This window comes from Euphorbia lathyris, chromosome 3 (assembly GCF_963576675.1).
Source record: "Euphorbia lathyris chromosome 3, ddEupLath1.1, whole genome shotgun sequence".
Lineage (NCBI taxonomy): Eukaryota > Viridiplantae > Streptophyta > Magnoliopsida > Malpighiales > Euphorbiaceae > Euphorbia > Euphorbia lathyris.
In genome coordinates, this window is record NC_088912.1 from 65,270,346 (window position 1) to 65,283,200 (window position 12,855).

The window sequence follows — 12,855 nt, forward strand, 5'->3', positions numbered from 1 at the left end:
AACTGCTCACGGGCCAGTGGCTTCGTGAAGATATCTGCAAGCTGTTCGTCCGTTGGGACAAAGGTCAGCTTGATCTCACCCTTGAGTACATGGTCTCTGATGAAGTGATGTCTGATGCTGACATGCTTCATTCTGCCGTGTTGAATTAGGTTCTTTGAAAGATCAATTGCACTTTTGTTGTCACACTTGACTTCAATTGTCTTCGTTTGAACACCATAGTCTTCAAACTGTTGCTTAATCCATAGGACTTGAGCAACACAATGACCAGCAGCAATGTACTCAGCTTCAGTGGTAGACAAGGCTACTGACGCCTGCTTTTTGCTAAACCAGGATACAAGACAGCTTCCTAAGAAGTGACATCCTCCAAAGGTGCTTTTACGTTCTAGCTTATCCCGTCCATAGTCAGTGTCAGTGTATCCGATGAGTGTAAAATCATGAGTATTTGGATACCATAAACCTGCGTTCACTGAGCTTTGCAAATATCTAAGGATTCTTTTTACAGCAATGTAATGAGATTCCTTAGGGTTAGATTGATATCTAGCACAGTAGCATACTGAAAACTGAATGTCCGGTCTACTGGCTGTTAAGTAAAGTAGAGAGCCTATCATACCTCAATATAATTTGTTGTCTACTGACTTACCATTCTCGTCAGCACAGAGGACAGTGTCAGTGCCCATAGGAGTGGATATTGGCTTGCAATTTTCCAAATCATATTTCTTTAATATCTCCTTGGCATACTTGGCTTGACTGATGAAGATGCCATTCTTTCCTTGTTTAATTTGAAGACCGAGGAAGAAATTGAGTTCTCCCATCATGGACGTTTCAAACTCAGTCTGCATTTGTTTGCTAAACTCCTTGCACATTGATTCGTTAGTTGCACCAAATATTATATCATCAACATAAATTTGGGCCAGCAGGGTATCTTTACCCTTTCTCTTAATGAATAAGGTTGTATCAGCTTTGCCCCTGACGTAATTTCTAGTCAGCAGGAAACTGGTCAGCCTCTCATACCAAGCACGTGGTGCTTGCTTGAGGCCGTACAGAGCCTTTTTGAGTTTGTAAACATGGTTTGGGAACTTAGAGTCCTCAAAACCTGGAGGTTGATTTACATAAACCTCCTCGTTTATAACTCCATTAAGAAATGCACTTTTGACATCCATTTGGAATAATTTAAAGTTCATGTAAGATGCATATGCACATAGAATTCTAATTGCCTCTAGCCTTGCCACTGGGGCAAAGGTCTCACCGTAGTCAATACCTTCTTGCTGACTGTAGCCCTGAGCTACAAGCCTTGCTTTGTTCCTGACTACATTCCCTTGTTCATCCATCTTGTTCCTGAAGACCCATCTTGTTCCAATGGTCTTTTGACTCTTTGGATGAGGCACTAGCTCCCATACATCGTTTCTTCTGAATTGATCGAGCTCCTCTTGCATTGCGTTCATCCAGAATTCATCGTACTCAGCTTCAGCGAAATTTTTCGGTTCTTGAACTGAGACGAAAGCAACATTACTGAGGTACTTCCTGAGTTGATTCCTCATCATCAGGGTATTCCCAGCAGAATCAAGGATCGCACTCTCTGAGTGCCCTCTTGGGATCCTTATCTCTTTAGGTAGATTCATGTCTTGTGCTGTTTCTGTTTCAACAATCTCTGCAGAAGTAGATGGGTCAGTAAAAGTAATTTTAGGTTCACTCTTACTCTTGGTCAGCCTTTTCGTGAATGACTCAGTAGCTGGTTCTTGGTCAGCGGTGGTTACTGAGTGTGGATCATCTTCGGTCAGCGGCTGGTATCTACCTGCAGGGTCAGTTTCGTCGAACTCTACATGTACTGACTCTTCTAAAACTTGAGTTCGCTTATTAAAAACTCTGTATGCTTTGCTGTTTGTTGAGTAGCCCAAAAAGATAGCCTCATCAGCTTTTGAATCAAACTTTGCTAAGCTATCTTTGGTATTTAAAATAAAACATCTACAACCAAAGGCACGAAAGTATCCAATATTGGGCTTTCGCCCTTTCCAAAGTTCATAGGGGGTTTTCTTTAATATAGGTCTAACTAGAGCCCTATTAAGAATGTAGCATGCTGTGTTAACAACCTCTCCCCAAAAATACTTTGGAAGCCTATGCTCATCCAGCATTGTCCTGGCTATTTCAACCAGAGTTCTGTTCTTCCTTTCTACAACCCCATTTTGCTGAGGTGTTCTAGGAGCAGAAAAATTGTGGTCAATACCGCTGGCTTCACAGAATTCAACAAACTTTTGGTTTTTGAATTCTCCACCATTATCACTACGGATGTGAGCTAATTTTAGGTCTTTTTCATTTTCAATTTTTCTAACCAAATTTGAAAATGTCTCAAAGGTTTCATCCTTGCTGGTCAGCAAGATGACCCACGTATACCGAGAGAAGTCATCTACAATGACCAAGGAAAATCTTCTTCCACCCAGACTCAGCGGCTGGACTGGACCGAAGAGATCCAAGTGTAGTAACTCTAACGGACGCTTAGTTGAGACAATATTTTTGCTATGAAAAGATTGTTTGGTTTGTTTTCCAGCTTGGCAAGCGTGGCATAATTGATCTTTTTCAAATTTAAGTTCAGGCAGTCCCTCAACCAATTGCTTTCTTGCTAGTTTGGCCAGGAGGTCCATGCTTACATGACCAAGTCTCCTGTGCCATAGCCAGGAATTTTCTTCCTTTGATACTAAGCACACAGTTTTTGAAAACTTTTTCTCTAAGTCTAGCATAAAGACATTATCTATGCGAGGGGCAGTTAAAATTAACTCATTTGTATTACCCTCGTATATTTTACATCCAGTAGCATCAAATATAAATTTTCTCCCATTGTCACATAGCTGAGCTACGCTGAGTAAGTTATATTTGAGTCCACTGACTAGGGAGACAGATTCAATAGTAGGATTACCTCCGATGGTTCCTGACCCTACTATCTTACCCTTCTTGTTGTCTCCAAAACTTACACTTCATCCTCGTTTACGCTCAAACGTGATGAACTGAGTTTCATCACCCGTCATATGCCTTGAGCATGCGCTGTCAATATACCACATCTTTGACTTCTCGGCACATCTCAGGCTTACCTGCATTGTAACTAGTTACTTTTAGGTACCCAATTCTTTTTGGGTCCTTGCTTGTTAGGTGTAACAGGTAAAGCATCATATTTTGTTTTATGGCGGCATACATGGACAGTATGGCCATTCTTTCCACAGAAGTCACAACTGACCTTCTGTTTAGGATGTTTTACTGACTTGTCAGCACCCCAGTGCTGAGCGTGCCAGCACACCTTAGTGGTGTGTCCTAACTTCCCACAAAAGTGACACTAGACCTTTCACTGGGGATTCCATCTCTGCTTAGTACCTTGGTACTGAGTTCTCAGAGGAATGTTTCCTTTATTTGGAACCTTTAGTTGGTTCTGGATAGTTGTGACGTCCTTTCTCAGTTTCTTTGAAACTGACTGGACTTCAGAGACAGACTCATGTATGATCTTTATGTTATCATGCAGAGTTGTATTGTCCTGAAGAAGGAATCTGAGGTCACTCAGTTTGACCTCTTCCACTTCGTCACAGCGCCTGCTGAGTGCTCTAACTTTATTATTACACTTCTTGACAAGTGTGTAGAGATCACTCAGGGCATTAACCATATCGTTTCTGAGCTGGGGAAGAGTAATTACCTCATTTGATTGCTCCTCGTCATCTGATGCGACGGATAGGTCAGCATGCTCAGAGATGCATGGCTCAGTAAGTTCGTCAGCCATGAAGCATATCTTCGCTGACTCGGTGGCCTCAGTTTCTGTAGATGAAGACTCATCACTGTCGCTCCAAGTAGCCACCATTGCCTTCTTCCCGCTCTTCTTGTCTTTCCTCAGTGTGGGGCAGCTTGACTTAATATGGCCAGTTTGATGGCACTCAAAGCATGTAATGGGCTTTGAGCTGTCCTTTTTGTATTTGCTGTCGCTTGAGTCAGCTTTATACTTATCAAACTTCCTGTAAGGCTTCTTAGAGTATTTGTCATTTTTCCTGAATAGCCTTTTCATCTTTCTTGTGAACATAGCCATCTCCTCATCATCAGTTGAGCTCCCGTCAGTGGAGTCAGCTTTCATGACAAGGGATTTCTGCTTCTTGTCTTCAGATTTTTCCTTCACCTCGAAGTTCTTCATAGATATCTCATGGGTCAGCAATGAACCGATGAGTTCGTCATATTTGTAGGTGGTTAAATCCTGAGCTTCCTCAACTGCTGTCTTCTTTGCTTGCCAATCTTTAGGAAGACTCCTGAGTATCTTTTTGACTTGTTCTTCCTCAGTGAAGATTTTTCCAAGTCTCTTGAGCTCATTAATGATGTTGGTGAACCTTGCATTCATGTCTTAAATGCCCTCATCATTGTTCATCTCGAACAGCTCGTACAGTCTCATCTGCTGATTCACCTTGGACTCCTTTACTTTATTTGTTCCCTCGTAGGTGACTTCCAACTTTCTCCAGATCTCTTGTGCCGACTCACAACCTGAGATTTTATTATATTCTGCAGCATCGAGCGCACAGTGAAGCATATTGATAGCCGAAGCATGGTTTTGGAGCTTCTTAAGATCATCCTCTGTCCATTTGGCCTCAGCTTTTACAACTGTTTGACCAGCCACAACTTCGACAGGTACAAATGGGCCTTGGACTATAGATAGCCAGGCACTCATGTTTGTAGCCTGAATGAAATTTTTCATCATATTCTTCCAGAAGGTATAGTTTGACCCGAAGAATAGGGGAGGCCTAGTAATGGACAGTCCCTCAGGCAGTATCTGAGTTGTTTGGTTTCCAGGGAGAAATCGAGTGCTGTTTTCGCCCATGGTAGGGATCAGCTCAAGGTTGTTAGACCTTTTACAGTGAGCTTTTAAGGCTCTGATACCACTTGTTGGTCCCTTGTAAGGTTGCAAGTATAGTTCCAAGGGGGGGTTAGGAACTATTTAAACTTTTTCGCAATTAGGGCAGACTTCTTTTTCTAAGGAAAAAGGTTTTAACAGCGGCGCTGAGTAAACAGTAAGATACTGGCTTAGTCAACTGGTGACTAGGCCAGTTTCTTAGCTTGAGTCAGGAGATAGCACTTAGAGTCTATTCCTGAGCTCAGACGTTTAACGCGCACAACTCAACTTGACCTCTTTACTTGGTCAGTTTTTGGTTATTTTAAGCAAGCAATATAAATAAGGAGTTAAAGGTAAGAAATACTTCACTCAGCAGATTTATCCAGGTTCGGCTTCTTCTAAGCCTACGTCCTGTCCCCGGAACACGTTCCGAGATTTCAAATCCTCTACTGAGCTCTTTAAAGGTAGAGCCTCAAACCTTTTACAATCTTAGCAACTGAGTATAACAAGAGTACCTTCCTCTATACCTCTACTCAATCCTAATCTCACGCTGAGTACTAAAACCGAGTACTCAGCCTCTCCTTTCTATCTCTAGAAATGATAGGTGTTTTGTCCTATACAAAGATTTGCTAAGACACTTTAGACGATTGAAACAATCACTCTAGACTTTTACACAAATGTATGAATTGTAGTGTAAGATTTGCTTTGCTTCTTTGCTTGCAGAACTTGTGTAGAAATTTGGTCAGCGTAATGGCTTGATCAAGTTCTGTGTAGAATGAAGCTTGTGATGGCACTATTTATAGAGACGTCTGGGCATCGGTCATTTCGAATTTCGAAATAACCGTTGGAGGGAAACGGCTTCCTGTCGTTGTCATCCTGACTTGCTCAGAGCTCTCGGCCAATCAGATTTGTGTATCTTCTGTCCTCGGTCAGCTCAGCAGACTGTCTCTCCTTTTATGGTAAAGTCAACTGGACAACATACTGTGTCGTCTGAACTTTACCCAAAGTAGAAATACTTTGTCTGGAAGTTTTCATTTGCCAGCTGCTGTCTTGTACGCTTTATCGAGACTACTCAGCAGCTTCATTTTGAAGTTGTTCCCGAAGGTCTTCTAGATCCTTCTCTTGCTGAGTTGCGTTTTGTCCAAAGCGACAGCGTTTTAACAAACGCGGGCCGAGTTGTACTGAGTTGTTTGACTTGGGCCTTGACTTCCATATTGGGCTTGGGCCTTTTAATTCTTGTGTCTTATAAACAATTTTAACTCAACATTGAACAAACACATTAGTAGAATAAATCAAAGCATTTAAACTTAGTGTGTTTTAGAATATGTATTTTAATTATACTTAAACAATTTTGTCAAATCAAAATTATGTGGAAAGGTGTTTCAACAAAAGGATCCGAAGTGGATTGCCGGTGTTTTCATTAAAACGTAGTTTAATTCAAAATCTTTACAAGGAAACTTTGTTGAACACTTAGACAAATTATTATCTCGGTAGAGTTTTAATTTGGTTAAGGTAGTGATCTAACCCGACCATAGGAGGATTGACTACAGTTCAAAGCCTAAAAATTAGAGGTTCCGTCATTTATTTCATCGTTATAATTTATACAAAGTTTAAAGTTGTTTTCTTTGCTTAATGCAAACAAATACACTTGTTTACTTTTCTAAAGAATTAAACAATCCTGTTTTGTTAATTTATTCCTAAATCAGAAATATTTTCTAACATTTTTATACTCTAATCTAATTCTCATTCTAGCAATTTCAAAACCAAATCCGATTTAACGATTTTCCATATTATAAACCTTAAAAGTATATTTAACCAATTCAAAATAAGTTTTTGTTAAAAAACATTCCCTGTGGGATCGATATCTTTTATTACTACAAGCGTATACCGTGCACTTGCGGAAATCGCTCAACAGGAACTAATATAACTTTTTCGCTTAATAATGCTGACTTAACTAAATGTTTGATAATTTAACTCAACTTTAGGTCAGCAAGGCTGAGTGAAGTATGAGACAACTTTAATCAGACGCTGACTAGAGCTGTTTCAATTGTGAGTTGGGAGATAACACTTTAGGTCAGCTTCCAACTCAGCATTCTGATTACTCAGCGCCGGCTTATACAAATTATATACTGAGTGATTTAAGCAAGCAACACATACATATATATCAAAGGAAAGGGTTAGAGATTACTCAACAGTCTTATCCTGGTTCGGCCTCACCGCCTACGTCCAGTCCCTAGAATCCCTCCTGGCTTTTTCAATCCACTACTGAGCTCTTTAAAGGTAGAGCACAAACCGTTTACAAAGCAATTGAGTATGCAAGAGTACCGTCCTATATTCGTCTACTCAATCCTACTGAGTGCTATAACCGAACACTCAGATTTTCTCTACCACTAAGTACTAAAACCGAGTACTCAGCTTCACTCTTCTATCCTTTACGATTGATACAAAATCGTTCTCTCTAAATGAAGAACACTTTAGATGAATACAGATTCACTCTAGACTTTTACATAATGATTGGAAATTGGGTGTAAGAACTTGCTTTGTTTTCAGACAGCTTCTATTTTGGATTTTCACTCTTGTGAAGATTTGCTTTTCTGTCTATATTGGCTTGTATGTGTCGTGAGGATCCAAGTGATGATCTTGTCCTTTTATAGTGAATTCTGAAGCTTCAAATCATTTGAATTCCGACATATCTGTTGGGAGTAACGGTCTTCAATCGTCATTCATTGGTCAGCTTCCAGAATCGCAGGCCAATCTTGTCGTCTGAATTTAGCAGGCATCAGGCTTGCCAGTTTCGTCTTCTTCCGCCAGGTTCGTCTTCTAGCGCCAGTTTTGTCTTCTTGCCAAATGCCAGTTGATCCATGCGTCTCAAAAAGGTCTCTAGGCGGATTTTCGAGGCTTCTGAATTGTTGCAGACCTGTGTCGGACTTTGTCTTCTAGTCAATGGATCATTTGCGTTGTCCTGACGAATGCTTAGCTTGATTGTTCGGCTTTGCCTTCAATCTTTTTCTTTATCTATGCTGAGTTACATTCTACTCAGCTTCTTCGGTCGGCTTCGCCTTCAAGTGTTATTCTGAAGAAGACTTTTCTTTTATCAAGGCTGAGTTACATTTTACTCAGCTGTTGCTGTGTGTCTTTGCTCATGCTGACTTCGTTCTGTCTTTCTTTTTGTTGAACTTTTAGTTCATGTTCTCGTTAGTAAATATACTCAATATTGAACAAACACATTAGTACAATTAAACCAAAGCACTTAAATTTAATTGTCCTGATCATGGGATTAACTTAAATAATTTCGTTAAATCAAAATCATGTGGAAAGGTGTTTCAACAATCACTTCCACGAATATTGCCACTAATTCCCTATTACCTCCCTCAATCACGTTACTTTCCTTTTGTAATTGTCCTATTTCAACCTCCATTGCAACCATTATTGGAGCACCTCCACCACTTCCTTCTCAAAAACTAGATTCTATAACCAACCGACGAGCCCTTTTACTTTGCTGTATTCTGCCTATTGGAGCCAATATATGAAAACTATAAGTCTTCTCCATAGCTTCTCCTTCAACTTCATGAACTTTTGGACATGAAACGTCAATATGGTCCAACCGTCCACAAATGAAACAAAAAAAATTCAATCTTTCATGTTTGAAATCCACCCAAAACTAGTCCCCTGAAGTTTTCTTCATCTTCATTCTCCTCATAAGAGGTTTCTAAACATCAACTGAAACCCCCATACGCATATATTCACGCAAAATACCCCGAAAGTTGTTTATGTCTTAACTAATGAAAACTCCCATAGGATTCCTAATCATGACAACAACTCTTTCTGACATAAACCCACTCGGAAGATTATACGCTTGTACCCAGATATCAATCTGAACTAGGGGAACTTCAAACCATTAATATCTGTTTAGACCAAACGTTTAACAATAAGAAGCTTATTATCAAAAACCAAGCACCACTCTAAATAACCCTCCTAATATCAATCTCATAAAAAAACTTGAAACAAAAATCGATTGGAATTTACAAATTTTACCAGAATTCTTTTAGTATGTCACCATAGGGAAGCTATAAGATCCTTCACGGAACGAAAATCCATAATCTTGTTACTAAGCAATCACCTAAAAACGCACCAACACAAATCTAAATTATCCATACTTAAATCATTCTCTTAAAAAGTACATTATTATTATTTTGATGTGCATTTCAAGTTATTATCCCAATTTAATTAATGATGTTTTAATTAAGTTATTCTTTTTATTAAAATTATTAATAAATTATTTTTATTGGTTTTAAACATTAGTTATATTACATCATAGAAAATCCACTATAAATATATAAAGTTATTTAGATATTTTTTCACATATGTGAATATATATAATTTTCTTATTATAATTAAATTTTCAATGAAATAACATGCTTTTATTCTATTTATTTTTTAAAAACTATTTTGATTATTTTAAATGTTTATTTTAATCGGTTTCATGATTAAATTTTATTTATGAATATTATTTTATTTATTATAAGTTTTATTTCAAATATTTATATTTTATTAAAAGAATTTGAAAAGGTTATCCTTTTATTTATATGTTTATTGATTCTCTTAATTTTTTTAAATACCTAGGTATAATTTAAGAGGTAGATTAATCCCCACTTTCGGAGTTTTCAATGATTCCCAAATTAATTAGTCATCAAAATACTCCAAAAAAATTAATTTAAGAGTGTTATTTCAAAGTTTTAGACTTTAACAGTTTATTTTGAAAGAGTAGTAATTGCAAAGCAAGAATTAATTTTCTCCCATCTTCTTCTTCCCCAAATTTGCTGCCCCCTTTCTTCTGCATAAAATTCATTTTACTCCAGTCACGCTTTTTTTCTCCACCTTTCCTCTCCTGTTATTCACAACAAAGTCCGAAATAATCGTAGACAACTTATAGATCAACTTGTTGTGCTCCATTTTCTTGTTGTTTTGGATTTCATTCTCGTTCGAGTTTGTATTGCTACTATCTAATTGAGGAGGAGGAAGGAATTCCTCCCACCATTTTTTATTTTTCTGTTTTCCTAGTTGTTTTTATTTTTTGTTTTTGTAAGTTTTATTTTAGTTGGATCTCATATATTTGATCAGATCCCTTACTTTGTTTGAACTACATCCGTTGTTTATAATCTTTGCTTTTGTAACCTTTTCTGTTTTAGCAAAGGCAGAAATGGTAGATCTTATCCGTGATCACTAGATCTACATGGTTGCAAAAGAAAGGATTCAGATCCGAATGTGTAGAGTTTAGATGATGAAGATTGGACTGTTGCGGAAACGACTAGCAAATTGAAAGCTAAAGCATAAAATAAATAGAGAAAACACCATAATTTAACGAGGTTCGACCAATATTGCCTATGTCCCCGGACACTACCAACTAATATTTCAAATGAGCAAATATTACAATAGAGAAAGGAAGAGAAAACAACAAAGCCTTAGAATTAGAGAAGGCTTGTTGTGGGATGCTTTAAGCCTAAAGCCCAATGCTCAATATATAGTATGAGAAAAGCTCTACTAAATTATGTTTTTCCAATGTGAGATAAAAATATATATACATCTCCTTTTCCTCTTCTACTATCTTGGCTTCCAATGCGGGTGTAGACACCGAGTCGGAGGACCTGTGATGAAAACCCGTAACAAGATGGTTGGAGTGGTTGATTCCGGGAGTTTTAAAGCAAAAATATATAATAATAAAAAGACGTGAGGTCAGTAGGAGTTGCGGTCGTCGAATGGATGGCTCGCGAGTGCTCGGCGACGTGGTGCGAGCGCCTAGCGATAATCGGCGCGCGCCCGACGACAGTTGGACGCGCGCCCGACAGCATGGGGCGCACGCCCGACGTATGCTGGGCGCCCGCCCGACGTCCGCTGGGCGCGCGCGCCCGACGGCCGTTGGGCGAACGCCCAACCTGCGTTGGGCGAACGCCCAACGCCTGTTGGGCATGCGCCCAACTAATGTTGGGCGTTCGCCCAACACATGTTGGGCGTTCGCCCAACCTAGTTTGGGCGACGCCCAATTTTAATCGGGCGTCGCCCAATTTTAATCGGGCGTCGCCCAAAGTTTCCGGGGATCCTTGCCTATATAAGGCACGGATCCCCATGCATTTGGGGGGAGGAATTTTTGGAGCTTACTCTAGACATTTTTAGAGAGAGAAAGTCAATTTTTTGGAGAAAATATTTTTTTTCCCAAAAAATCCAAATTTTCCAAAGTTGAATATTTTATCGGAAATACAAAAAACACCGGAAAATCACGATTCGCGGAATCAACCGACTTCGACTGTCAGATACCGATCTTGAGGTATTATCCGAGGACTAGACTCGTTTTATTTTATTTAATTTATTTCCTTTATTTATTTATTTTTATGTTATAGTTTTATTTATTTAAGTTATTTATTTATTTATCACGCTTTATTTAATTTTTCGTATTTATTTAATTTTCGCCTCGTGTTAAATAAATGTTCGGTTTTGTTTTGAAATAAAAACTTCGTTTTAATATCCCAATACGAACTGTGATCAGATTCAAAGGTAGTTCGGGATTAAAAAACGTTGTAATTATAAGTTTTCAAAATTTTTCTAAATAACGTTTTAAATAAAAAACATCGTTTAGGAACCTCCGTTATAGACTATGATCAATTTTTAGTAGTTCGGAGGTCCAAAACGATAGAATAGATCTAATTTAAAGTGTTTGAACAAATCTGGAAATTATTGGACTAAATCTGTAATTCTGCCTTTTCTGTAACTAACAGCAGATTAGCGACGGATTTTCCTCCGTCGGTAATCTGCTGGAATCCGAAAATACTCTTTTAAACCTATTTCTTCAACTTTTTTTGATATCTAATCTCTTATATATATATATGTATAATTATGTAATATGTTAGTTAAAATTATTTTTGAGGCATTCACCCAATAATTATCTATATACTTACTTACTTTGTATATTCAATTATAGTTTTCATTGTTTTGGTTTTATGGAATTATTTTTATATGTATATATATTTTTTTTGGTTTATTTAAATGGATTTAGCCATTATTGAGGATGGGATGTTTTCTATATATTCATAAACTATTTTGGGGATCCAAATTACTTTCCTTTTCTTTTAAAACTTGTATAGTTTTAGTTATTTTTACATAGTTATAATTAGGATAAAAATGTATTTTGTTTAGTACTTTTTTCTCATTTTCTTTATTATATCATATAGTATTTCTTATTCATTTTCATCTATAAATACATACTTATTTTTAGATAAAACTATGTATATATATATTCCTATCTTATTTTTGTATATATATGTTTATATTTCAAATATGTTTGATTGGGTAAAATTGGACCTTGATTTGTTAATTGTTGTAATTATGTTCAAGTAAGGTTCAATTGAGTGAAAAAGGGGAAAACAAACCACAAAAAGAGAGTTTAATTTGTTTGTTTAAATTAAAGCTTTTCTAGATATTCCTAAAGTGTAAATAACGTTTTCTTGTCATTTTTAAACCATTTCCAAAATATCACGTGTTGAAACCTTAATCCGTTCCAACGACGGATTAGGCGAACCTTGTAATTAAAATCGTTTTCATTGTAAATAATAGAGTTTTGAATCATTTTCTTAAATGGTTTGTACAAAATAAATGGACTTGTATACCTAATCACGTTTTTGGAGTTAAAGTTTTTTTTATCCCACATTTTCAAGCACTCGAGTCGTTCCAACGGCGATTCGAGTTGATGTCATGTAAATTAACGGGGTTTTAAAACGTACCTAAATCGTTCCAACGGCGATTAAGGTACGAACCATGTAAATAAACTCGTTTTGGGGAATGAGATTAGCTTAGAGTTAGTGTATAATATAAAGTATAAATCACACTATGAACAAATCAATTCTTCCTTCTCCCATTCTCTCTCCTATGTATTTTAATTCATGTAAATGAGTGGTTCTTTACTAAAGTGGCTTTCAATAATATATGCTCAAAACGGTTTTCAAAACGAGAAAGAAAAGGTT